The 26040-nt window shown below is 45.7% G+C and overlaps 1 long non-coding RNA gene across 1 annotated transcript in view; it reads left to right on the top strand.

The window, feature by feature from the left end:
- LOC143769206 (uncharacterized) overlaps nucleotides 1-25652 on the top strand; it is a 127492-nt gene extending 101840 nt beyond the window's left edge. Inside the window, exon 3 of the long non-coding RNA XR_013214264.1 lies at nucleotides 24932-25652. This is a non-coding gene — a long non-coding RNA (uncharacterized LOC143769206). The remainder of the gene's footprint in view (nucleotides 1-24931) is intronic.
- Nucleotides 25653-26040: the final 388 nt, after the last annotated feature.

Genomic DNA, 26040 nt, shown 5'->3' with positions numbered 1-26040 from the left:
ACGCTGTGCTAATGCTGCGGAAAATTCAGTGCAGAACCGCTGCGGATTAAAAGAAGTAGCATGTCACTTCTTTTTTGTGGATCTGCAGCGTTTTTGTACCCATTCCATTATAGAAATCCACAGGGGTAAAAAACGCAGTAAATCAGCAGCAAATCAGCACAAAATCCGCACAAAAAACGCGTCAAATCCGCACCTGCGTTTTCTGCCAGGAGATGCAGAATCCGCACCAAAAATTCCTAAACCTAATCCGCAACGTGTGCACATAGCCTAAGCCTCTCACTTGTGATATTGTCTGCTGAGTCGCTGTACCTAAGCCTATCATGTGTGATACTGTTAGTTCGACCTGATGTGCTCTATGAGGTATGTCATTGCTCTTTATTATCAGCAGCCCTGTAACACCTGGCTCATACCATTCCTGCCGGTGAGAGGTGCTGTCAATAAAGGCATTAATTAAACCAATGGCTACGTGCATTCACTGCTGATATACTCAAGAGCTGACACTCGATCCCTGGATCACTGCTCACTCCTGGCAGCTCTCCACTAAGACCACATGATCCTTTATGTAATATCTATATACTTATAGCTGAAACTTTATGTTGGACGGTCACATTGTGAGACAAGGGCATAGAGGTTGAGGCGTAACCAGAGTCCAATGGGTCCTGGTACAGAATTTGAACCTAGCGACCCATCTGCATGCTGGTGAGATGTATGGGTTCTTGTAGCATTCTAGATCCTATAAAGATGTATCTTCTCCCACCATTTAATAATGTCCCCCATTTCTGTAATAATCTCCCCCATGCTGGCCTCTTCCTGTAGTAATGTCCCCATCCTGGGCCCCTTCCAGAAATAATATCCCCCAACCTGGATCATTCCTGTAATAATCTCCCCCATTCTGGCTTCTTCCTGTAATAATTTTCCCCATCCTGGGCCCCTTCTAGTAATAATATCCTTCATCCTGGGCCCATCCTTTTCCCCCATCTTCTTGGTATAATGCCTCCTATCCAGGGCCCGTTCCTGGTATAATGTCCCTCATCCTGGGCACTTCCAGTGATAATATCCTTCATCCTGGGCCCATCCTTTCCTCCCATCTTCCTGATATAATGCCTCCTATCCTGGGCCTGTGCCTGGTATAATGTCCCTCATCCTGGGCCCCTTTCAGTAATAATGTCCCCTGTCCTGGACCCTTCCGGTAATAATATCCTTCATACTGCGCCCATCCTTTTCCCCCACCTTCCAGGTATAATGCCTCCTATCCTGGTCCCGTGCCTGGTATAATGTCCCCCATCCTGGGCCCTTTCCAGTAATAATGTCCTTTGTCTTATCCACCTATGCGGCGTCATGGAATGATCGCATCCCTGCAGATCGGGTGAAAGGGTTAATTCCTATTTTACCCGATCTGCAGGGAGAGGGGGAGTTGTACTTCAGCCTAGGGGGGGTGGCTTTGCCCCCACGTGGCTACGATCGCTCTGATTGGCTGTTGAAAGTGCAACAGCCAATCAGAGCAATTTGCAATATTTCACCTATGAAAATGGTGAAATATTGCAATCCAGCCATGGCCGATGCTGCAATAGCATCTGCCATGGCTGGAAATCATGTTCTGGCCCCCCCCACCGCCCCCGATCTCCTCCCCAGTCCTCCGTTCTCTCCGGTACCCCCCTCCGTCCCCCTGTTCGCTCCCCCGTGCTCCTGTCCGCTCCCCCGTGCTCCTGTCCGCTCCCCCCGTCCTCCGATCCCCCCCCCTGTGCTCCGATCCACCCCCCCACCACCCCCGCATACTTACCGAGCCTCCCGAAGTCGGCCGGTCTTCTCCCTGGGCGCCGCCATCTTCCAAAATGGCGGGCGCATGCTCAGTGCGCCCGCCGAATCTGCAGGCTGGCAGATTCATTACAAAGTACATTTTGATCGCTGTGGTAGGTTCTACCACAGCGATCAAAATAAAAAAATAATAAATAAACCCCCCCCTTTATCACCCCCATAGGTAGGGACAGTAATAAAATAAAGAAAATATTTATTTTTCTTTTTCCACTAGGGTTAGGGTTAGAACTAGGGTTAGAACTAGGGGTAGGGTTAGGGGTAGGGTTAGGGTTAGGGTTACGGGTAGGGTTAGGGGTAGGGTTATGGCATGTGCACACAGAGCGGATCGGCAGCGGATCGGCAGCGGATCGGCAGCGGATCGGCAGCGGATCGGCAGCGGATCGGCCGCGGATCGGCCGCGGATCCGCAGCGGATCGGCCGCGGATCCGCAGCGGATCGGCAGCGGATCGGCAGCGGATCGGCAGCGGATTGGCCGTGGATCCGCAGCGGATAGGCCGCGGATCCGCAGCGGATCGGCCGCGGATCCGCAGCGGATTGGCAGCGGATTGGCCGCGGATCCGCAGCGGATTGGCCACTGTGAATTCGAAGCAGTTTTCCATCAGGTTTACAGTACCATGTACACCTAAGGAAAACCAAATCCGCTGTGCCCATGGTGCGGAAAATTCCGTGCAGAAACGCTGCATTGTATTTTCCGCAGCATGTCAATTCTTTGTGCAGATTCCGCAGCGTTTTACACCTGTTCCTCAATAGGAATCCGCAGGTGAAATCCGCACAAAAAAACACTGGAAATCTGCTGTAAATCCGCAGGCAAAACGCAGTGCCTTTTACCTGCAGATTTTTCAAAAATCGTGCGGAAAAATCTCACACGAATCCGCAACGTGGGCACATAGCCTTAGGGTTAGGGTTGGAATTAGAGTTAGGGTTGGAATTAGGGCTAGGGTTTGAAATAGGGTTAAGATTAGGCTTGTGGTTAGGGTTACGGATAGGGTTAGGGGTGTGTTGGGGTTACAGTTGTGGTTAGGGTTGGGATTAGGGTTACGGTTGGGATTAGGGTTAGGATTAGGGTTGGAATTAGGGTTACGGTTGTGTTGCGGTTAGGGTTGTGGTTAGGGGTGTGTTGGGGTTAGGGTTGTGATTAGGGTTATGGCTACAGTTGGGATTAGGATTAGGGGTGTGTTGGGGTTAGTGTTGAAGTTAGAATTGAGGGGTTTCCACTGTTTAGGCACATCAGGGGTCTCCAAACGCAACATGGCGCCACCATTGATTCCAGCCAATCTTGCGTTCAAAAAGTCAAATGGTGCTCCCACCCTTCCAAGCCCCGACGTGCGCCCAAACAGTGGTTTACCCCCACATTTGGGGTACCAGCGTACTCAGGACAAACTGGGCAACAACTGTTGGGGTCCAATTTCTCCTGTTACCCTTGTAAAAATAAAAAATTACTTGCTAAAACATAATTTTTGAGGAAAGAACAATTATTTTTAATTTTCACGGCTCTGCGTTATAAACTTCTGTGAAGCACTTGGGGGTTGAAAGTGCTCACCACACATCTAGATAAGTTCCTTCGGGGGTCTAGTTTCCAAAATGGGGTCATTTGTGGGGTGTTTCTACTGTTTAGGCACATCAGGGGCTCTGCAAATGCAATGTGACGCCCGCAGACCATTCCATCAAAGTCTGCATTTCAAATGTCACTACTTCCCTTCCGAGCCCTGACGTGTGCCCAAACAGTGGTTTACCCCCACATATGGGGTATCAGCGTACTCACAACAAACTGGGCAACAAATATTGGGGTCCAAATTCTCCTGTTACCCTTGTGAAAATAAAAAATTGCTTGCTAAAACATCTTTTTTGAGGAAAGAAAAATGATTTTTTATTTTCACGGCTCTGCGTTGTAAACTTCTGTGAAGCACTTGGGGGTTGAACGTGCTCACCACACATCTAGATAAGTTCCTTGGGGGGTCTAGTTTCCAAAATGGGGTCACTTGTGGGGGGTTTCTACTGTTTAGGCATATCAGGGGCTCTGCAAACGTAACATGATGCCCGCAGACCATTCCATCAAAGTCTGCATTCCAAAACGTCACTACTTCCCTTCCGAGCCCCGGCATGTACCTAAACAGTGGTTTACCCCCACATATGGGGTATCAGCGTACTCAGGAGAAACTGGACAACAATTTTTGGGGTCCAATTTCTCCTGTTACTCTTGCAAAAATAAAAAATTCTGGGCTAAAAAAATATTTTTGAGGAAAGGAAACACATTTATTATTTTCACGGCTCTGCGTTATAAACTTCTGTGAAGCACTTGGGGGTTCAAAGTGCTCACCACACATCTAGATAAGTTCCCTTGGGGGTCTAGTTTCCAAAATGGAGTCACTTGTGGGGAGTTCCTACTGTTTAGGCACATCAGGGGCTCTGCAAACGCAACCTGATGCCCGCAGAGCATTCCATCAAAGTCTGCATTTCAAAACGTCACTACTTCCCTTCCGAACCCCGACGTGTGCCAAAACAGTGGTTTACCCCCACATATGGGGTATCAGCGTACTCAGGAGAAACTGGAAAACAACTTTTGGGGTCCAATTTCTCCTATTACCCTTGGGAAAATAAAAAATTGTGGGCTAAAAAATCATTTTTGAGAAAAGAAAAATTATTTTTTATTTTCATGGCTCTGCGTTATAAACTTCTGTGAAGCACTTGGGGGTTCAAAGTGCTCACCACACATCTAGAATAGTTCCTTGGGAGGTCTAGTTTCCAAAATGGGGTCACTTGTGCGGGAGCTCCAATGTTTAGGCACACAGGGGCTCTCCAAACGCGACATGGTGTCCGCTAATGATTGGAGCTAATTTTCCATTCAAAAAGCCAAATGGCGTGCCTTCCCTTCCGAGCCCTGCCGTGCGCCCAAACAGTGGTTTACCCCCACATATGGGGTATCATCGTACTCAGGACAAACTGGACAACAACATTTGGGGTCCAATTTCTCCTATTACCCTTGGGAAAATAAAAAATTCTGGGCTAAAAATCATTTTTGAGGAAAGAAAAATTATTTTTTTATTTTCACGGCTCTGCGTTATAAACTTCTGTGAAGCACCTGGGGGTTATAAGTGCTCACTATGCATCTAGATAAGTTCCTTGGGGGGTCTAGCTTCCAAAATGGGGTCACTTGTAGGGGAGCTCCAATGTTTAGGCACACAGGGGCTCTCCAAACGCGACATGGTGTCCGCTAACGATTGGAGCTAATTTTCCATTCAAAAAGTCAAATGGCACGCCTCCCCTTCCGAGCCTTGCCGTGCACCCAAACAGTGGTTTACCCCCACATATGAGGTATCGGCATACTCAAGAGAAATTGCCCAACAAATTTTAGGATCCATTTTATCCTGTTGCCCATGTGAAAATGAAAGAATTGAGGCTAAAATAAATTTTGTGTGAAAAAAAAGTACTTTTTCATTTTTGCGGATCAATTTGTGAAGCACCTGGGGGTTTAAAGTGCTCACTATGCCTCTAGATGAGTTCCTTGGGGGGTCTAGTTTCCAAAATGGGGTCACTTGTGGAGGAGCTCCAATGTTTAGGCACACAGGGGCTTTCCAAACGCGACATGGTGTCCGCTAACGATGGAGATAATTTTTCATTCAAAAAGTCAAATGGCGCTCCTTCCCTTCCGAGCCTTACCATGTGCCCAAACAGTGGTTTACCCCCACATGTGAGGTATTGGTGTACTCAGGAGAAATTGCCCAACAAAATTTAGGATCCATTTTATCCTGTTGCTTATGTGAAAATGAAAAAATTGAGGCTAAAATAATTTTTTTGTGAAAAAAAAGTACTTTTTCATTTTTACGGATCAATTTGTGAAGCACCTGGGGGCTTAAAGTGCTCACTATGCTTCTAGATAAGTTCCTTGGGGGGTCTAGTTTCCAAAATGGGGTCACTTGTGGGGGAGCTCCAATGTTTAGGCACACGGGGGCTCTCCAAACGCGACATGGTGTCCGCTAAAGATTGGAGCCAATTTTTCATTGAAAAAGTCAAATGGCGCTCCTTCCCTTCCGAGCCCTGCCGTGCGCCCAAACAGTGGTTTACCCCCACATATGAGGTATCAGCGTACTCAGGACAAATTGGACAACAACGTCCGTGGTCCAGTTTCTCCTTTTACCCTTGGGAAAATAAAAAAATTGTTGCTAAAAGATCATTTTTGTGACTAAAAAGTTAAATGTTCATTTTTTACTTCCATGTTGCTTCTGCTGCTGTGAAACACCTGAAGGGTTAATAAACTTCTTGAATGTGGTTTTGAGCACCTTGAGGGGTGCAGATTTTAGAATGGTGTCACTTTTGGGTATTTTCAGCCATATAGAACCCTCAAACTGACTTCAAATGTGAGGTGGTCCCTAAAAAAAATGGTTTTGTAAATTTTGTTGTAAAAATGAGAAATCACTGGTCAAATTTTAACCCTTATAACTTCCTAGCAAAAAAAAAATTTGTTTCCAAAATTGTGCTGATGTAAAGTAGACATGTGGGAAATGTTATTTATTAACTATTTTGTGTCACATAACTCTCTGGTTTAACAGAATAAAAATTCAAAATGTGAAAATTGCGAAATTTTCAAAATTTTTGCCAAATTTCCGTTTTTTTCACAAATAAACTCAGAAATTATCGACCTAAATTTACCACTAACATGAAGCCCAATATGTCACGAAAAAACAATCTCAGAATCACTAGGATCCGTTGAAGCGTTCCTGAGTTATTACCTCATAAAGGGACACTGGTCAGAATTGCAAAAAACGGCAAGGTCATGAAGGGGTTAAAAAAAACAACACTTCTTCTTACGTTCCACTGCCTCCGCAACTTGTGTCGTCCTCAATTTTTTGTCACAGAAGCTAGCAACTGACTTTGGCGTTTCAGCACGTGCAGCACATGATGTTATTGCCATGTGCCACCCATCACTGGCAAGTGGATGTCTGCAGATCATCTTTTTTGGTTTCAGCATCATCCAAAACATCTGCAGATTCCCGCTTCTCAACTCTCCACTTTTTATTGGTCTAGTTCGTTTTTCCCTTGGAAAGAGAAGCAGTTTGTGCTTCAGAGCTGTAATTCCCTGGACAGAGAGGGTCAGTTGGAAAATATAGAGCACATCTGCAAGGAGTTTGTATGTTCTGCCTGTATTTGTGTCAGTTTCCTCTGGGGTCTCCGCTTTCCTCCTACATTACAAAGACATACTGATAGGGGATCTCGATTGTGAGCCCCACTGAGTGATGATAATGTTTGTAAAGTGCTGTGGAACTAATGGTGCTATATAAGTGAGCAAAATAAATAAATAATTTAAAATTGTCTTTGGTCACCCTGTCACTCAGCTAAATGTATCTATGCACAAACACTTTTCTGCTTTCTCCGTTCTCTGTGCTTGTCAATCTTCTGTGTTATAATCCGACAGCCTTTCCCCTTTCCCCAATGGATTAGTTAAGGTGAGAATGTCCACATGAGAGCCCACATATACCCTAATAAATATCAGTCCCAACTGCTTCTCAGCCCAGAAGGGAACAGCATTATATGGCAGGACATGCAGTCTGTGACCAAGTCACTGAAAATAAGAAACCCTATTAGAATAAATGGTTATGTCATTGGACAGAGCAAGGATTTCATTCAGTGAATGCTGCAGGCGACAGGCTGGTGACACCTGGATGTGTACATTTTCTTTTTCCACTAATTGAATGTCAATGCCCATAGAGGTGGCACAAACCGATGCTTGTCCTGACTATACTCATAGTACAAACACAAAAGCCAAATATCAGATGCCTGAGAAATTGCAAAAACTGCATCGGGCACCTATAAGTAATACTGTATATCCTAATGGACCCAAGACCTGCCTGGGATGATATGGACACACTGGATTGCTAACAAAGTTGATGTTGGCAAAGCCGGACAGTTGAGTGGTGTGTTCTTCACCCTCAGAGAGACTTTCCAGTAACATAATTGTTTTAGGAAATGCCAGCAATATTATGTTTGTGGTGAGTTGACTCTTGCACCTCCGTCCATTAACTACTTAGTAGTGGCCGTGCTGTGTACTGCAGATCGGTGGCTGTGGAGATGATGTGCAGGGTCCAGCTCTTGCCCCTTCAAACAGCTTATCGGCATGGATGCTGAGTCAGACACCCTCCTAATTCTGAGTTGATATTGATAGATTGCCCTAATGACAGGCCATCAATTCTCTAATGTCAGCAACGGGGGAATCCCGTATACCCCTGCAAAGAGGTGCAGACTGTACATCAAATTCCCATGTCACTACCTTCTCACCCCTCAGAAGTAGTAGTGTGCACTCTGTTAATGTTAAAGGGCTGGAGTCTTTAAATCAAAGGTAGAGAATGTAGTTAGACTGGCTGGTGTCAAGACAGGAATAATTCTTTCATAATTTTAGCTTGGCAGAAAGTTAGAGAATGCTGCAGATGGTCAGATGTGGTCAAGAAAAAAAGGTATGGTCAATGGCAATAGTTACAGAACAAACACAGTTTGCACGGAATGAGGTGAGCACTCAGGGTGCCAGAAGATTGGAAGATGACAAAGACAGTTGGAGCTACTAGCCATTGAAGGGACCAGAAATATTACAGGCACATGGGAACTGCAGAGGCCGAGTGCCTATGTACCAATGGAGACTCAGAAGGTGAAATCAGTTTTTAAAGAAAGCAAACTGAGGGCGTTTGGTGTAGTCCCTTTTTGATGTGGCATTGATGTTCTCCATTTGTTCCCAAGATTTCTACTCAGGGCTAAAACATTTCCAATCATCCATTTTTGCTCTGGATCTCTAGAAATCCAAAATCTTCTTAACCTGGAATTCAGCATTCTGGACCAGACGGAGTCATGATTTCTTGATAAAGCAATTGGGTAAGAAAGGCTGAAGGAGAAAGCCAGGGAAGGAAATTGTTTGCCTGTAAACTAGAGAAGTAAATATAATATGCTTCCTAAGGGAAGAGATTCAAGGAGGAAAGAAAGAGACTCAGGTAGAGTAGTTGGCATGCTCCTTTTAAGCGTAATTGGTGCCAAAATCAAAGTAGTGGAAATAAAGCTGTCAGTAGTGGTGACAAGCCAAGGAAACTTATGAAGGACCAGTGTCGGAGCTCCCTGGTCACTGCTAAACTTTTCTGAAGATTTCTTCCACCAAACAGGGCAGACATTGTGTTGAGGGGGATCCTGAAGATGTGATACAGTGAAATTCCTGCAGAGAAGCCGCACAGAGGGCACGTGATGTACCAACAGCAATATGTGATATCCCACAAAGTGGCCATTTCTATGGGATACCGGATATACAGTATAGTGTGTTTTCATATAAATGCTGTGAATTTTCTATGTGGACTGTGCATTTTAAACACATTGTGAGACCGCTGATAGGCAGCACAAAAAGGGTTAATCTTCTCACAGGCTTGATACGGTGACCCAGCTCTGTATTAATATGCAGAAGGTTCTGGCAAAACGCCTCAGGACAGTCAGCCAATGACTGCAGCTCTACAGTCACATAGAAGGGGGAGGAGCCAAGTCCTGTGGGATAGTTTTAATTTGAAGTGGCAGTTGCTGGTCAGACATCTTGAGAAGAGGAAGCCATTTTGTAGGTGAAGGAATTGCCTACCTTCTCCCTGCCTGCTTTGCTTAAAAAGGGGACTGACACGATAAGGGGAGTTAATAGTCTTCATATGAGGAAGACTACCATTGCACCTCTAGGAGAAAGAATTATATCTCAGGGCAGAAACAGAACACAGTGCTGAAGAAGAAATATTCAGACTTAATAAAACCAGAGGTTACGAAGATCTGCCTGTCTGCAGGTACCCAGCATCATCAACCGAGAGTGTAATCCTGTACATCAGTTTCCTGTTGCTTGTAAATAATAATTTTCCTCATTACCTTCAGTAAAAAGACTTCTGTTTTAAATTCTTATGGCTGCTTCATGACAGGAGCTCAAATGCACCAACTACTACCACCATCATCATCTTCTGCCTAGAGGCAGTTACTGTGCAAACATTGTATCGTGGAGTTTTCTGTGTGTGTGTGTGTAAGGGTACCGTCACACAGTGGCATTTTCATCGCTACGACGGCACGATTCGTGACGTTGCAGCGTCTTATGATTATCGCTCCAGCGTCGTAGACTGCGGTCACACGTTGCAATACACGGCGCTGGAGCGATAATTTCATGACGTATTTGCAATGTAGAAGCCGTTGGTTACTGTGCGCACATCGTATACAACCTGTGTCACACGATGCAATCATGCCGCCACAGCGGGACACTAGACGACGAAAGAAAGTTTCAAACGATCCGCTACGACGTACGATTCTCAGCGGGGTTCCGGATCGCAGTAGCGTGTCAGACACAGCGATATCGTAACTATATCGCTAGAACGTCACGAATCGTGCCGTCGTAGCGATGAAAATGCCACTGTGTGACGGTACCCTAAGTTGAGAAGAAAAGACTCTTCTGATACATCATACCCAGTCAGGAGTACAACCCTCAGCCATACACCACGTGAGAATGTCGCTGTACCTACAAATTGGGACTTGAGTACCCAAAAGCACATTGTATTATTGAGACAATCCCTTTGCTATATACAGTATATTCAAATTAATACCTTTGTTGTCCTAGAAGACTACACTAAGAATGATATTTTTTCTGGGATTTCAATTCTGGTCTCCAGGGTGTCAGAATGAAAGATAGGAATCGGGCAATTTAAATTGAAAAGTTACTCTTTAATTAGAGAAACTTTGGCCTAATGAGTAGAAGTAAATCACAATGTTAAAAGGAAATCTGTTATGTAAAATAATGCTAATAACCTTCAGATATGGGTTTAATTTGCAGGTTAATAGTGTTCTGGCACCCACACTGAGAGCCCCACTGCCAGAAGAAAATTAACTTTATTCCCACTGGCAGGCTCCACTTTCAGTCATAGGGGTGTTGCTGGCACAGATTCAGTTACCCCTCTGTGTATAGAGAGTGGCGGTTCTAACCGTGCCCCAGCACTGACTGACAGCCGATCTTAATGCTGAGCTCTAATGCTGATCCTGACTGACTGTCAGTCAGTGTAGGGGGAACAGCCACAGCCACTGTGCTTTATACACAGAACGGTAAGTGAAACCTTTGCGGCGCTACCCCTATGACTGAAAGAGCGAGCCTGCCCAGGATGAATAAAGTTTATTTCCTCCTGGCAGCGGAGCTCTCAGTGCCGGCACCAGGCAAGTTCAGTATGCTGTTGACATGCAGACTAACCTCGTAAATGCAGGTTAATAGCATTATTTTACATGACAAGTTGGAAAGGTTGGAGTATGATGTGATTTGATATCATTTGAGTCATAGACGTACTAATACACCTAGAAGTGCAGCAGAAAAGGAGACGAGGTAAGAGAACGCGCCTGACCACTGCATGAGTGCGCAGCTGCACACATTCACAGCATTCAGATAGTGCTTGCTTCAGGTCACACAAAAGAAGTGGAAGAAGTGTCCCAGGATGCAAATAAGGAGGTGTTTAAAGTTTGAAAGTCCAAGATTTATTCACATCACTAAAAAGTCTGGCAAAGTAGAGAGTGGAACATGTAGCAGATGACGACCGCTTCGTGCCTGTCTGTGCTCCAACGGGTCCAAGGATAGAATCAGGATTTGGAATCAACATCCTGCTTCATCTTGGTTGAGCACGCGGTTATAGCTGATGCATGATCAGTTCAATATTTAGCAGATAATACCACATGGTCCTTGGTGCCGGTCTTTTCTCTGTTATTTGCTTTGAAATTCTTGGTCATGCTAAGGGTGCACTGAAGCCTCATTTCCATATGAATTCAAAGTTATTTCCTCAGGCACTGTACCAGTGGTTGTTACAGGGCCTAATTCCCCCACAACACTGTATAGCTTATTTATAATGAATTTCGGGGATAACAGGCTCCCTTTAATGTCTGACCATACAAGTCCTTTTGGACAAGTTTATGAGAACAGTTTGTTAAAGGCCATTTTCAATTCCAGCATGACTCGGCCCAGTGCACAAAGTCTGGTTCATAAAGACATGGTTGTGGGGGGTTGGTCTAGAAGAACTTGACCAGCCTCACAGAACCCGGACGTCATCCTCATCCAACACCTTTTGGATGACCTAGAATGGACATTACAAGACAAGCCCTCTCATCCAAGATTACTGTCTGACCTCAGAAATTCTCTACTGGATGATTGGGCAACAATTCCCACACTCACACTCCAAAATCTTGTAGGAAACCTTCCCAGATGAGGGGAAGTTGTTAGGCTGGTTTCACATTTGCGGTTGTGTCCGCAGCGTTTGTACCGCATACATCCGCATGCATTTTGTATTCCTATATTTAATATTAGGGACGCATGCGTTTTTGCTTTTTCGCATTTTGCCGCGTTTGACGACGCATGCGTCGTTTCGTCGTTTGCGGCTTGGCGCGGAAATGCAACATGTAGTAATTTTTAGAGGCGTCAATTTGCCGATTGGAAACGCATGCGGTCGATTGCGCAAGGATTGCGACAAAAAACGCATTGCTGTGTATATGAATGCATGCGTTTACAAGCACATGCGTTTGGTTGCGTTCATGAACGCATGTGTAGCGCCCCCACTGCCGCAGGGCCGAGGGGTACCCGGTACGTACCGGGCCTCTAAGTCTCTGCTCTGGGGTTGTCACGGTGGCTAGACCCGGTCCGTGACCCTGCTGAGGGGCGTACAGTGATAGGTGTAGATGGTGATGTTGCGGTGCAGTGTAGGTTGTAGTAAATAACGAGGACACCAGGTTGCAGTCTCTTTACCTCTTTACTGAAAGATCTCTGGGTCTTCAGTCCGGAATCCGGATAACCAGGCTGCGCAAGTCCGGCCGGTCCAATGGCACCTCCAGAGTTCTCTTAACAGGTGGAAATCTGTGCCTTCCTTCTAGCGCTAGGTGTTGCGGTCCTTCCCTGCTGTGCTTACGGAAAGTTCCCACAACTGTTGTGTCTGTTTCTTAAGTTCCCTCACAACTCGATTAGATGATGTTCTGCTAATCCTCCGTCCCTCCCTGATGTTACGGTTAGGACGGCACCCGTATGACGGGTAGGCTCGGAGCTCTTCCGGGACCCTAGAGTCGCCCCTCTCCACAAGTTGCCCCCCAAGACTGCATAGGTGATTTAGGTGAGACAGCCCGCCTTAGACTGACTGTCCTGCCGTTGGTTTAGAGTATTGCCTGAAACTGAATATTGTAATACTCCCTCGGCGTTCCGGCCGCCGGTTGTGCGCCTCAGTAGGATGTTGCCTCGGTCTCACAGCACGACTCCTACTGGTATTCTCCTTCTTGCTTTGATCTCGTTTCTCACTCAGCACAATCTATCTCGCTTCCAATCCCTCCTTGGGCACCGCCGCTATGCTGAGCAGGCACGGTCCCGTTACGTTCGCTCAAGTTGTCAGGCCTCTGTCAGGATCCCACCCCTGACAGGGACCCTACCGAATCTTCTCCCACAACACCCTCTGCCACAAGGTGTTGCCTGGTTCCAACCCAGTCAGCTTTCTGTCCTAACTTCCTGCCTGACCCCCAGTTTTACCAGTATGTGAGGAGTGGCCTAATGAATAGAACCCTTAGCTCCCCCTGGAGGCCCGGCTGTGAAATGTATTGGTGTCTGTGATACCTGGTCAGATGAACTCCTTCAGTGCCATCAGACGTACCATAGCTCCCCTTAGTGGCGGAGCCACAGTACTGCAACGACCAGGACTCTGGGGCGCTGCACTCCCCCCCCGGTTAAATCCAGTACTCCTGGACTGGGAAGAAAACAACAATACAGGTTAGCAAAAAGACATACAGTTTTGAAAATGCAATAACAATAAGTAGGCTTGAACAGAGCTTCCCTTTATGGGAGGTGAGGACACTTGAACGTTACAAACATGGTTAAACATTATAAATTACAGGCTATAAATAACTCCTGTTACCCAACCGGGTATTCTACTCAGTGCAAACTTTTGAATAATAAGTTAACATTGCCTTTAAGGACGTACACTTCCTATCCACTAAAGACTTTACTTATAAAACATTATAATATTAATTAACTCTTTCTCTTTCATTCTCCTTCATTAAATCTGCAGGACCGCCTGTCCTAACTGCTCCAGGCCTACTGCCTCTCCTTTCTTTACAGGACCGCCCCTTTCAGCCCGGGCCTACTGCCTTTTCAACTACTATACACAGTATAGAACATAACATTTACTTTCGGTTTGAAATCACTGAGCCATCCTTACATGGCTCCTAAGAGGACTCACCACTAACCCCTACGGGTTCACTTCCTGTCCTTATTTTTTTAACACATCATCAAACATTTTCTAAATCATTAAACTTCCATCATTACTTTCTTACTGACAAATATGCAGGACGCTATGTCTACCCCTACGGGTCTGCTGCATCTTTCCAATAATTACTTTATTCCAGAGTACATTATCAACATTTCTTATAATTGTCTAACTGACCACATATAACTCACTATATCAAAACATTATCACTTCTTCTTTCAAAACATTATTGCCAGCTAACTGTCTTAAGGCAATACTACTCATAAGTGCAACATATGAACATCCCCTTTAAGAGGGGACCAAGTCTTTATGAGGTAGCGCAGTTTCTCCAGCTACCAGTCCATACACAGTAAGGACTCCGGTGCGGTATCTTCGCAAAGAGTCCTTCTTTTATGTAAAACCAGTAAGGAGCACCTTTAAGAAGGTGCAAACTATTTACAAGAAGTTTGTATCATGCATTGTTCATGATCCAGCAGTTCTTTCAGTGATGAATAAACAGGAAACAAAACAAAAAGCAGAAGAAGGGATCCCGGGTAAACAAAGGGATCCCTTTAAGAATAACCCAGATCGGGTTTAAAGTAGCAAAAAGCAGGGAAACAAACAGTTAACTATATACAGTTTCAGGTTTCCGAGGTTTAGTTGGACGGCTTCCAGGGCTGCACCTGGCACTTAACCCTTCTTGGCCTGGGCAAAGTGAGGTCCAGGGTTACACCCAGTGCTGGACAAACGCCGTTAATCCGTCTTTCATGTACAGTTAAATCATGCGCAGCGATGGAGGTCCGCGCAGCTTGAGTATGGGCATTTGCTGCAGCAGAGGTAGCGGCTGCTGCAAGATCAGTCACTGGAACGGAATCAGCAGCTGTGGCACTAGCAGTCACTGGAGTGGTGTCGGTCGTCAGAGCAGGGTCATCCTTCATACCTGCTTCAGATGCGGTCCCTCCGGTGCCGGTCTGCTCCGTCTCCGCTGGTGTCTGGAACGCTGGTTGCAGGGCCTTGCACTGCGGCGTCGTCATCTCCGTTTGCAGCATCTCGCTTTCCGGTAGGGCCTTGCTTTCCGGTTTCGGAGCGCTGGAACTTCTTTCTTGCTCTGGACCAGATGAGGCTGCCGACAGATGTCTGGTGAGGCTCCCGATGTTGGTCTTCTTCCACCCGGCCTCAGTGCTCAGCTGCGTCTGCAGGGGTTGGTGGATCAGCTCGTCCGCTCCGGTCTGCAGGAGGTCACCGTTAACTGTGGAGGTCTGGCTGCGGTGCCTCTCCGGGTAGCTGGGGGAGTCCTCGGCTCCGACCCCACGCTCCGGCTCCTGGCGGCTGGCCATGGCATCCTCCATGTCGCTCACTTCTTCTTCCTGGTCCTTTTCCCGCTCTCTCCTTCGTGGGCGGTTTCGTTTTCTCTGTCTCTGCCCACCATTGAGGATCAGAAGGCGGATCTCGGCTGCTGACGGACACGTCCTCACGGGGCCGAGATATTTAGACTGGGCGGCCATTGTCTTTCGCGCTCTTCAGCTTGTTCACGCCCACTTCCACGCCCTTCTTCTTCTCCTGCGCTCTCCTTAGCGCTGTAATGGCGGCGGTTTTGGTGCGAACTTTTGGCGGCAAGTGACAATTCACAGTCTTTGCAATAAAGTACAGTCCAAGCACAGTAAATCACAGTTCCAAGGCACACATGACCCGATTCCTCAGGCTTAAGTAGATCCTGTTCGTGACGCCAAGTTGTAGCGCCCCCACTGCCGCAGGGCCGAGGGGTACCCGGTACCGGGCCTCTGAGTCTCTGCTCTGGGGTTGTCACGGTGGCTAGACCTGGTCCGTGACCCTGCTGAGGGGCGTACAGTGATAGGTGTAGATGGTGATGTTGCGGTGCAGTGTAGGTTGTAGTAAATAACGAGGACACCAGGTTGCAGTCTCTTTACCTCTTTACTGAAGATCTCTGGGTCCTCAGTCCGGAATCTGGATAACCAGGCTGCGCAAGTCCGGCCGGTCCAATGGCACCTCCAGAGTTCTCTTAACAGGTGGAAATCTGTGCCTTCCTTCTAGCGCTAGGTGTTGCGGTCCTTCCCTGCTGTGCTTACGGAAAGTCCCCACAACTGCTGTGTCTGTTTCTTAAGTTCCCTCACAACTCGATTAGATGATGTTCTGCTAATCCTCCGTCCCTCCCTGATGTTACGGTTAGGACGGCACCCGTATGATGGGTAGGCTCGGAGCTCTTCCGGGACCCTAGAGTCGCCCCTCTCCACAAGTTGCCCCCCAAGACTGCATAGGTGATTTAGGTGAGACAGCCCGCCTTAGACTGACTGTCCTGCCGTTGGTTTAGAGTATTGCCTGAAGCTGAATATTGTAATACTCCCTCGGCGTTCCGGCCGCCGGTTGTGCGCCTCAGTAGGATGTTGCCTCGGTCTCACAGCACGACTCCTACTGGTATTCTCCTTCTTGCTTTGATCTCGTTTCTCACTCAGCACAATCTATCTCGCTTCCAATCCCTGCTTGGGCACCGCCGCTATGCTGAGCAGGCACGGTCCCGTTACGTTCGCTCAAGTTGCCAGGCCTCTGTCAGGATCCCACCCCTGACAGGGACCCTACCGAATCTTCTCCCACAACACCCTCTGCCACAAGGTGTTGCCTGGTTCCAACCCAGTCAGCTTTCTGTCTTAACTTCCTGCCTGACCCCCAGTTTTACCAGTATGTGAGGAGTGGCCTAATGAATAGAACCCTTAGCTCCCCCTGGAGGCCTGGCTGTGAAATGTATTGGTGTCTGTGATACCTGGTCAGATTAACTCCTTCAGTGCCATCAGACGTACCATAGCTCCCCTTAGTGGCGGAGCCACAGTACTGCAACGACCAGGACTCTGGGGCGCTGCACATGCGTTCCACAAGAGATAAACATGTCTAGACACTGATAAGCCACCCCCCACGTACAAGGTGATAAAGGGAGGGTGTGGACAGTTGCAGGTCACTTCTCAGCAGACAGCCAAGCAGAGCAGACAGACCACAGCACCTTGGAGCAAACAAGCCTCTGAACAATGTGAGTATATCCTAGCCAATGCCTTTATTTTCTAATTTCTTTCTCTACATGTCCTAATTTCTGCCATTTCTTTCTTTCTACATGCATCAGAATGTCTTCTTCTGATTCTTCTCATGAGGAGTTTCTTCCTGGGCCGTCTGAAGTCGAGCATGTCAGTGAGGTGAGTACTTGCCTCGTCAGATTGGTAAGTATTCACTGTCACATCTACACATGTGACAATTTGAATTTTTCTTTTTTTTAGAGCTCTTCTTCTACTGCGGCAGAGACAGGGCAGGAGCAGCGGAGTCAAGGTCCGGTGGAAAGACGGCAGCGGGTACGTATACAAGGCTGACTGTTATCTTGAATCTTCCTTTCTTTCCATTCGTATTTCTTTACTTTTTTCTTCTGGAATCCTTTTGTATGTTGACTTTCCTATTCATGCCATTTCTCACCATCTTTTTTCTTTCTTTTCCTTATGTTAATTGAGCAAACTTTAATGACTTTATTTAATTTTTAGGTTTCACAATGGGAGGATGATCTTATTGAGAATGACCTCCTCATCTCCCTAGTCCAGGAGCGAGTCCCATTGTGGGACACCCGGGATCCACTGCACTCAAACAACATCACGATCTGGCGCTTGGAATAAGGTGGCCAAAGAGATGTGGGATGGCTGGGACAACGCCCCGACACGGGTCCGAAATGCATTTGGTAAGTATTGCACTGCAGTGTGAAGCAGCAGAGACCTTGGCCGTGCTCACTCGACTGTGTGTGATGAAAGAAACTCTCAGGAGTTTCTGTCATCACACACAGTTGTGTGAGCACGGCCAAAAGTCCTTTTTCTGACCACAATTTTTTTTTAACAGTGGCCAAAGTCAAAACACGTTGGCGTTCGATGAAGGACCGCTTCAACAAGGACCTGCGTCAAGAGAGCCATGTTCCCAGTGGTTCAGGAGCAAGGATCAGAAGATACAAATACCTTCGAGTTCTGGCATTTTTAAGACCGGTCCTTGTTCAGAGAACGTAAGTATTTATCATGTGCATTAGGTTGTATTGTATTATAATTTTCTTTTTCCTTTTTTCACAGCACATACAGCACTACTGTTGGCCCAGGTTCTGGAGCGGTCCTTCATCCGACAGCCACGGACCCGTCCCAGCCATCCAGCAGCGCAGCAGCAAGTGGGCCTTCCACACTAACTGGAGACCAGGGAGCTGGTCCATCAGGTCTTCCCCTTTCGCAGTCCTCTTCCACTGCCCCTTTTTTTTTGGGCTCCTCCCGGCAGTGGCAGAGGGCTTCAGACAGGTCACTCATGCCCGAGTTTTTGCACTTGAGCTCAGTTTTACATGAAGCAATCAAGGCTTTGGGTGACCGAATGGGTGTTTCACATAGCCTCTTGAATGCACGTATCCAGGAGGTCAGCAAAAGCCTTGACCAAGTGAAAGCCGACCTCCAGAGGCCAGCACATCATTTTTTTAACAAAATTGAGCAGGGCATGTCGGAACACCTTACTCCCGATCTCCAGCTGAGTGTCATGCAGGCCTGCAATGCTGCTTACGTGCAGGCTATGCAGCAGAGTCGGTATTTCCAGCACACAGTGTCGGCATATCCACCTGTGCCTTCACTGTCACGATTGTCCTCAATGCCGACCTCTGCTGCATACCACTGCACGGCCACCTCAATTTCTTCCACAGCCGGACACCACTACAGCACCACCACCATGCCGAGTGCAGTTGGACCTCCCACCGCCACCACCATAACAACCGCTGTTCCTGCTTGTACCTCCTCCACTGACACCACGATGCAGGAGGACCCTGGCATGGCCTTCCGTACCGCCACCACCACGATGCAGCAGGACCCTGGCATGGCCTTCCGTACCGCCACCACCACGATGCAGCAGGACCCTGGCATGGCCTTCCACTCTACAAGCGCTATGGACTCTGGCATGGCCTTCCACTCTACGAGCGCTATGGACTCTGGCATGGCTGCACACTCTACGAGCACTATGGACTCTGGCATGGCTGCACGCTCTACGAGCACTATGGACTCTGGCATGGCTGCACGACATACGAGCACTATGGACTCTGGCATGGCTGCACGATCTACGAGCACAATGGACTCTGACACATTGCAGCCGGACCCTGACAGGTCACCCACCACCACGCCACACCATATGAGCCCACCAAGACCTCCCACAACCAGGCAAACCAAAAAAAACCACAAAAAAACAAAACAGAGGACTCTTAGCATTCCCCCCCCTTCACCTCCCAATGTGTCTGTAATGTTAGGTTTGTCTCACCCTTCCAGTGCATCTCAAGCCTCTCATGTGTCAAGCCCCATCCCCGAACTACCAGACCCCAGTAGTTTCATTGCCCCTTCTCCTGCCACCTCTGCGTCGTCCACGGTTAGCCAGGCCTCAGTGCTTCACACTCCACGTTTACATCACTCTACCCCAAGCCGGCACAGTTAAATAAAGTTTTTTATTTGTTAAAAAATAAATACAATTTGATTTGCCCAAATTAGGTTTGGTTTATTGTGTCTATCGCTGCCGGCAACACACACCGTGCGCCAACTAAGAAACTTCGCCACACACTTACTTTTTGGGCCACATGATATCTCCAGTAGTTATAAAAAAAAAGACTGCAGCTTTGTGTGTCTTTAGTATACAGATATGAGGTGGGCCCAAAAATATTAGATGTATTATCTCCATAATCTCTTCTTTCTGCTTGGTCTGTGACTAGTGTGGCAATCTGAAGAGAAAATGGTGGAAATACAGTGCAGACCTCTACTGAACAGGTCAGGTGTCGAAAAACTCATTAGTTGGGACTCCTGACCTGGTGAGTATAGAACTGCCTTGTATAACCACCATTTTCTCTTCTTTGTACATAATCTATTAACCACAAATTGAAGGGACAATGGTGGTCACACACTGCATATCTATGCTCACCTGCACAGGTGTCAGAAGTAGTGAATTCATGAAGCTGTTATATGTGCATCATGAATTCATTATTTCTGACACCTGACTTGATGAGTATAGATCTCTTTAGTGTGACAGTCATTGTCTCTTCAATCTGTGTCCAATGGATAAAGCAGAACAGAATCAGGATGCAATGATGTCAACAAGTTTACCAATAAAGCAACATGGCTGCCATAACACTAGCAGTATGTGGCCAGTGTTTTATATCAGTATTTGTAAGCCAAAACAAGGAGTGGAACAATTAGAAGTAAATTATGATATTAATATAATAACTATCACCTCAGCCTTTATCACCCACTCCTGGTTTTGGATTACAAATACTGATATAAAATACAGACCAAATACTGCTAGTTTTAGGACAGCCTTGGTTTGTAGAGGAAATACATAGGAGACACAGTCAACACAACCAAAAATAAAGTTTATTAATGAGAAATATTATTATCATTGCAGAAAATTACTGGTACAGATAGAATTACAACAGGACATTTACACAACATTGTCCTGCCATGACACACGTCCAATATCTGAATCAAAAAAGGCAGCAAATTGGTCCCGCATGTGACCAACTGCTGCAGTTGACCGCAGCGGGTGATGCTGGAAATCGGGCAGTGGGTGTGCAACTGGTTCATCCAGTTCAATGTTGGGTTGCTCCTTAGCCATTATATAATTGTGTAGAACCACACAGGCTTTGACCACCTTGTCGACTGTTTCCACTTTTAGATTTATGGCTGATGCAAGAATGCGCCATTTAGAGACCAGAATGCCAAAGGTACACTCTACTGTTCTTCGGGCCCTGGTCAGTCTGTAGTTAAAGATCCTTCTAGTGTGGTTCAAGTCCCGACTGGAATAGGGCTTCAGTAGGTTTTCACACATCTGAAAGGCCTCATCCCCAACCATAACAAATGGCATCTGTGGACCTTGAGTGTTGGGGAGAGGTTGTGGCGGTGGAAAATTGAAATTTTTGCCATACACATGGCGGCCCATATCCGAGTTCTTGAAAGTCTGGGAATCGTTGCCACGGCCAAAAGCTCCAATGTCCACGGCGATGAAGCGACAGTTCGCATCGGCTATTGCCATGAGCACAACAGAAAAATATTTTTTGTAGTTGAAATACTCCGATCCTGTTCTGGCAGGTTTGATAATGCGGATGTGCTTTCCATCCACCGCTCCTAAACAGTTGGGGAAATCACACACACTCCAGAATTTTTCCGCAATTTCAAGCCACATGTCCAAGGTGGGTAGGGGTATAAACTCATCCCAGAGTACATTCCACAAAGCCCGGCAGGTGTCCGCAACTATTCCGGACAGGGTGGATATTCCAAGCCGGTATTGGAAGTGGAGGGATGATAAACTCCGGTTGCCAGAAATCTGTAAGAAAAACAAACCACAAAAAAATTACAATCTATTCTATTTATGGTGTGGTTACGCTAAAGAAAAGAAAATACCCAAAACATACATGTCAGCAAACACTAAATTTGGACTGTCATTGGTTTAGATTTGGAACGTACCTTAATGTAACCAGCAGATGTTCCTCCGGTGGAATCGCTCTACGGAGCTGGGTGTCCTGTCTCCGTATGGCTCCTTGGACATGAGCAAGCAAATCCCGGAACGAGTCTTGCGACATCCTTGTATATTCATGGAATTTCTCCAGGTTGGCATTAAGCTCGGCATACAGCGTGTGATAGGCTCCACGGCTCTCACGTAGTTCGATAATGGGATGTCTCCAAAAACGCCTACATTGTCTCCTTCTCCATCTTTCGCGATTTCTGTCTTGCTCCCAAGCAAACACACAGGCAAGAAACAGCTTGATGCTTAAATCCAGGTTGACTAAAAGCTCTCCATGCGAAGATCCATTATGACACAGCATACAGGAGCAAAATCTGAACATTTCAGCTGTTCAAGGGTCTATATATAGAGATTCCATAATACACGCACTCTGTAGTCCCATTGGCGGTGTCTGCTTGTCTTAATTTTTCTCTTGTGAAATTTCGCATCATGCGCACCAAAAACGCAAAGGCAGGAAAAAACGCATATAAACGCGTACAAACGCCGTGTTTTTTTAACCACATGCGATACCGCATGCGTCTAAAAAATGCCACGTTTGTACACATTTATATGCGTTTTTTCCACCACTTGCGGATGTGTTTTAAACGCTGCAGATTTAAACGCAAATGTGAAACTAGCTTTATAGCTGCAAATGGGTGAATAACTCAATATTGATGCCTGTGGGTTTATAAAGGGAGGTCATAAAAACTTCTGTTGATGTAATGTGTAGGTGTCCCAACAGTTTTGTCTATATAGTGTATGTTTGGTGTCACTGGAGATTTTTATAAACACCTTGTCCTGTTGTGCAGCATTAACCTCGAGTTTGGCTCTTATTGTACCCCACTACAACCTCACACATGTTTGTTTCTACACAGCATGGTTTCATAGGGAATCACTGCCCATCCAATGCCAATAGTTTCCATCTGTGCACCATTTACAGCCCAGGGAATTTCAAATGTCCCTGGTTTGGGAATACAAGGATTTAAAAAAACAAACAAACTGCCAGCCGGCAGTGGAAGGGTAAATCTCTGGAAAGAGAATCTTCTATTAATTCTGCTGTATACCATTTGGGAAGCTCATAGGCCTCTTATAACGCCTGACTGCATAGTACTGTGTATGTGGCACACACTGGCAGTTGGATGGTGTTTGGTGGTTTCTCTTGCTCGGACGCAGATGAATCTTTCGTGTATACTCTAGCCAAGATCCCAGATGGGAAGAAATGGACAGATGCAGGTCCCAGGTGTCCAGCAAGGGACAGTGAATTCCACTGGGGGCATCTGAATAGGATTGCTGGAGGCATGGCTTTTGGGAGGAGGGTCACTTGGCTAAAGTAAAGTGTAAGGCTTGATCATAGATCTAGTGAATACAAACACAAACTATTGATTCTTTTGCTTGACTTTGGAGTTGTTGTTTTAATGGAAATATTATGTTCCTTAATGAAATATAATGCCTAATATGGGTCATAAGTAACATTGAGATGTTTCTTGATTTCCAAACCCAGAATGGACCGTGACTACATACAAAAATCACAGATACTCAATATTTCACACTGAGCATCTCTGGCTGATTCCTCTCACAGACCCAGCAGATTTAGCAAAGTAAGCAGGAACAAAATACCACAGGGCAACACCACTCTTTTCTATGAACAGAGAGGAAATATTAGGCTTTCCGATCTTTGGGTGGTTTCTTCTCACCTACAAATGTTGGAAACGTAGTGGAAAAAATGGTAGAAAAAAAATTCTAGATTCAAGAAGTTCTGCTCTTTGGTAGTTGAGGTTCTTGCAACCTCCAAACTTCAGGTAATGTCCAAGGCCATACTTCTTTTGCAACCTTTGGTCTCATTCAGACATCTGATTTTGGCATATTGTGGTTTTCACGGAGAGCACTCATACCTGTGATAGTCTATGGGGTCATTCACATGTCTGTGATTTTTCGCAGCCCAAGCAGTGTCATTTGAGTGGGGTCTGATTTTCATGGACAGTCACAACGGAAAAGGTAGAGAAGCTTTTTTATTTTTTTCTATCCATGTACAAGATAAACGGATGACACTTAGACCACTCTCTGATCAAACTCTGATCTTCGGTCAGTTCTTCTCTTACGTGAGAAAAAGGGATGTCTGAATGAGGCTTTACTATGAGTGTGGTTTATGGAAAGATTGTGGTTTGGGCCAGGTTCTGAAATTCTATATGGGCAACTCGTTATTTTTCACAGGTGCTCAGAAGATGAATCCCAATTTCACCCTAAAAGCAGCTCCTAATTAAATAGCACATAAATGTCTGAGCTAATAAAGTTCATGGCTCACAATTATTGGTAAATTGTTAGAAAGATGCTATATGATGAGCTGATGCACTGTTTTTGCATGGAAACCCTCTGGCATCTCGTTCTCACCCATGGTTTGAGTACCTCAGTGCAATGTTATTCAACCACCATAATTGTAATATAGTTCAAGCCAGGTTATCCCTATACCTGTTGAATTGTCAATACACCTATGTTACCAAATAGAGCGTTCCAATCCCCATATGCACATGAACACTCAACTCGCTTGAGAGAGCATGTTCTTTCAATAGGGAGAGGGAAGTGAGCTGCTTCCAAAACCCAAGTCAGCTGCTTATTGTCCTTGATCTCATAGGGTCTGATATGTAAAATCCACTTTGGCCCATCCTTCTTTGCCCTGATATCTGACCCCCAGAATCTTGACACCTCTTTGCACTAAGATGGTTGGGTAGTCCCACCAAAATTGGCGGGTTTGGTTGTCGTTCATCTACTGAATGCGAATATCTTAAACAATGTTTATCTAATCTATCGTATTTCAAAGTTCTTGCACAAATCTGACTTAAGAGCTACAGGTTAATCCTGGCTGTAGGCCTTGCACATATGCCCAAAAAATGGTTTGACTATGCCTTTTGCAACAGACATACAGTACAGCATACCCTTCTGTCCCAGACTGAGAATGTTTGGTAAAAACAAGTGTCGGAGCGTGCGGCATGGCGACTTATCCCCCCTCTCCATTATGTGCATGGCTGCTACCTTGCAGTCCTATAATAAACTATCATGAACCTGGTAGAACATGTCTGTTTGCACCTGGAGATATAAAGTAAATTTACAAGTAACACATCTGCTATTTTATACATATAAATAACACAAACACTAAAATATATATATAAAAATAGACCATACATTTCTAAATCCAGAATCAACATTGAAATTCCCTTCTAATTGGGGAGTAAATATTTAAGAGCTGGTGACATATTTACATAGAAAATAACATTTACAATTGTCCTTATTTACTTTGAATGTTTGACAAATGTGATTTTTGAACCACACAAATAAAATGACTAATTATGTTTCCCCAGGATCTCAGGACGACATGTTCCCGATGCACTGCACCCGAATCCTGACACTAATTGCTCCATCTTTTGGGGTTGCCTTAAGCCGCTGCTGTCCACTTGTGATCATTTACAGAACGGATTTTAGCCTGTCAGACATCAGCAAATATAGCATCATTTTTTTCTATTTTTTTTTTCAGCCCAGCAGCCTTGTTGTTGTCATCGTACTCCCCCCTTTACTTCATGAAATGTAAGATCCATTTTAATTAAATTAGTTAGTCATATATTGAGGATTAAGAGGGGCAGCCCCCAGGTTCCCTGTGACTTGTGAGACCTCTGTTCCTGTCACACAAAGAAAGTTACATAGAAACATCATCCAGTGCCCAATGGGAAGATGACCATGGACCCAGATGGTTATTTCCAGGCCAGTTCCTCTTTAGCTTGGCAACAATCTGAAGAAATTGGCGTTGTCTCAATGACAGATAGAGCAGGTCCAACGAATAAAATATACGAAATCACGAGAATAAAAGAAATAAATACAGAATTATAATAATAAAATGAGTAACTAGATACAAGTAAATCATGATTGTTCAGAAAATAAAATAAAAGAATATTAGAATATCCAAAATAGTAATAAAATATTACAGAAAATTGAATGATTGCATTAAAGTAGCAATTCCAGCAAAAAAAATTACTCCCTAATCCTTTCTAAATATGCATAATTGCTTTAAAGGGTTATTTTCGTCATAATAAACTGGTAAAATTGCAAAGTGATTGTAAAAACAAGTAACTATGCCACGTAGTTGTTATTGTAAAACCTCTCTGTTCTCAAGAATGAAGGATTTCTTATTTTATTGCAGTCTATGAGTGGTGGCCAACTTAGACAAACAGCACAGCACTTACAAGTTTTTCCAATAGAGCTTGTAGGCGCTGCTCTGAGGCTGGCCAGATCGCTGAATCCATGAAATTTCTGACACGATTCCACCCCTCAAGGTGTCTGGGATGCAGTTATTGATAACTCAGCCATCCAATCTGGTGCAGGGGTGTGCTAAAGCTGTCAGTATTTTGATTGACAGCTCAGTCGTCCAGTCTGGTGCAGGGGCGTGCTGAGCTGTCGGTGTTTCAATTGATGGCTT

This window comes from Ranitomeya variabilis, chromosome 4 (genome assembly GCF_051348905.1).
Source record: "Ranitomeya variabilis isolate aRanVar5 chromosome 4, aRanVar5.hap1, whole genome shotgun sequence".
In the NCBI taxonomy this organism is placed as follows: domain Eukaryota; kingdom Metazoa; phylum Chordata; class Amphibia; order Anura; family Dendrobatidae; genus Ranitomeya; species Ranitomeya variabilis.
This window is presented reverse-complemented; position numbering and strand designations above follow the sequence as displayed.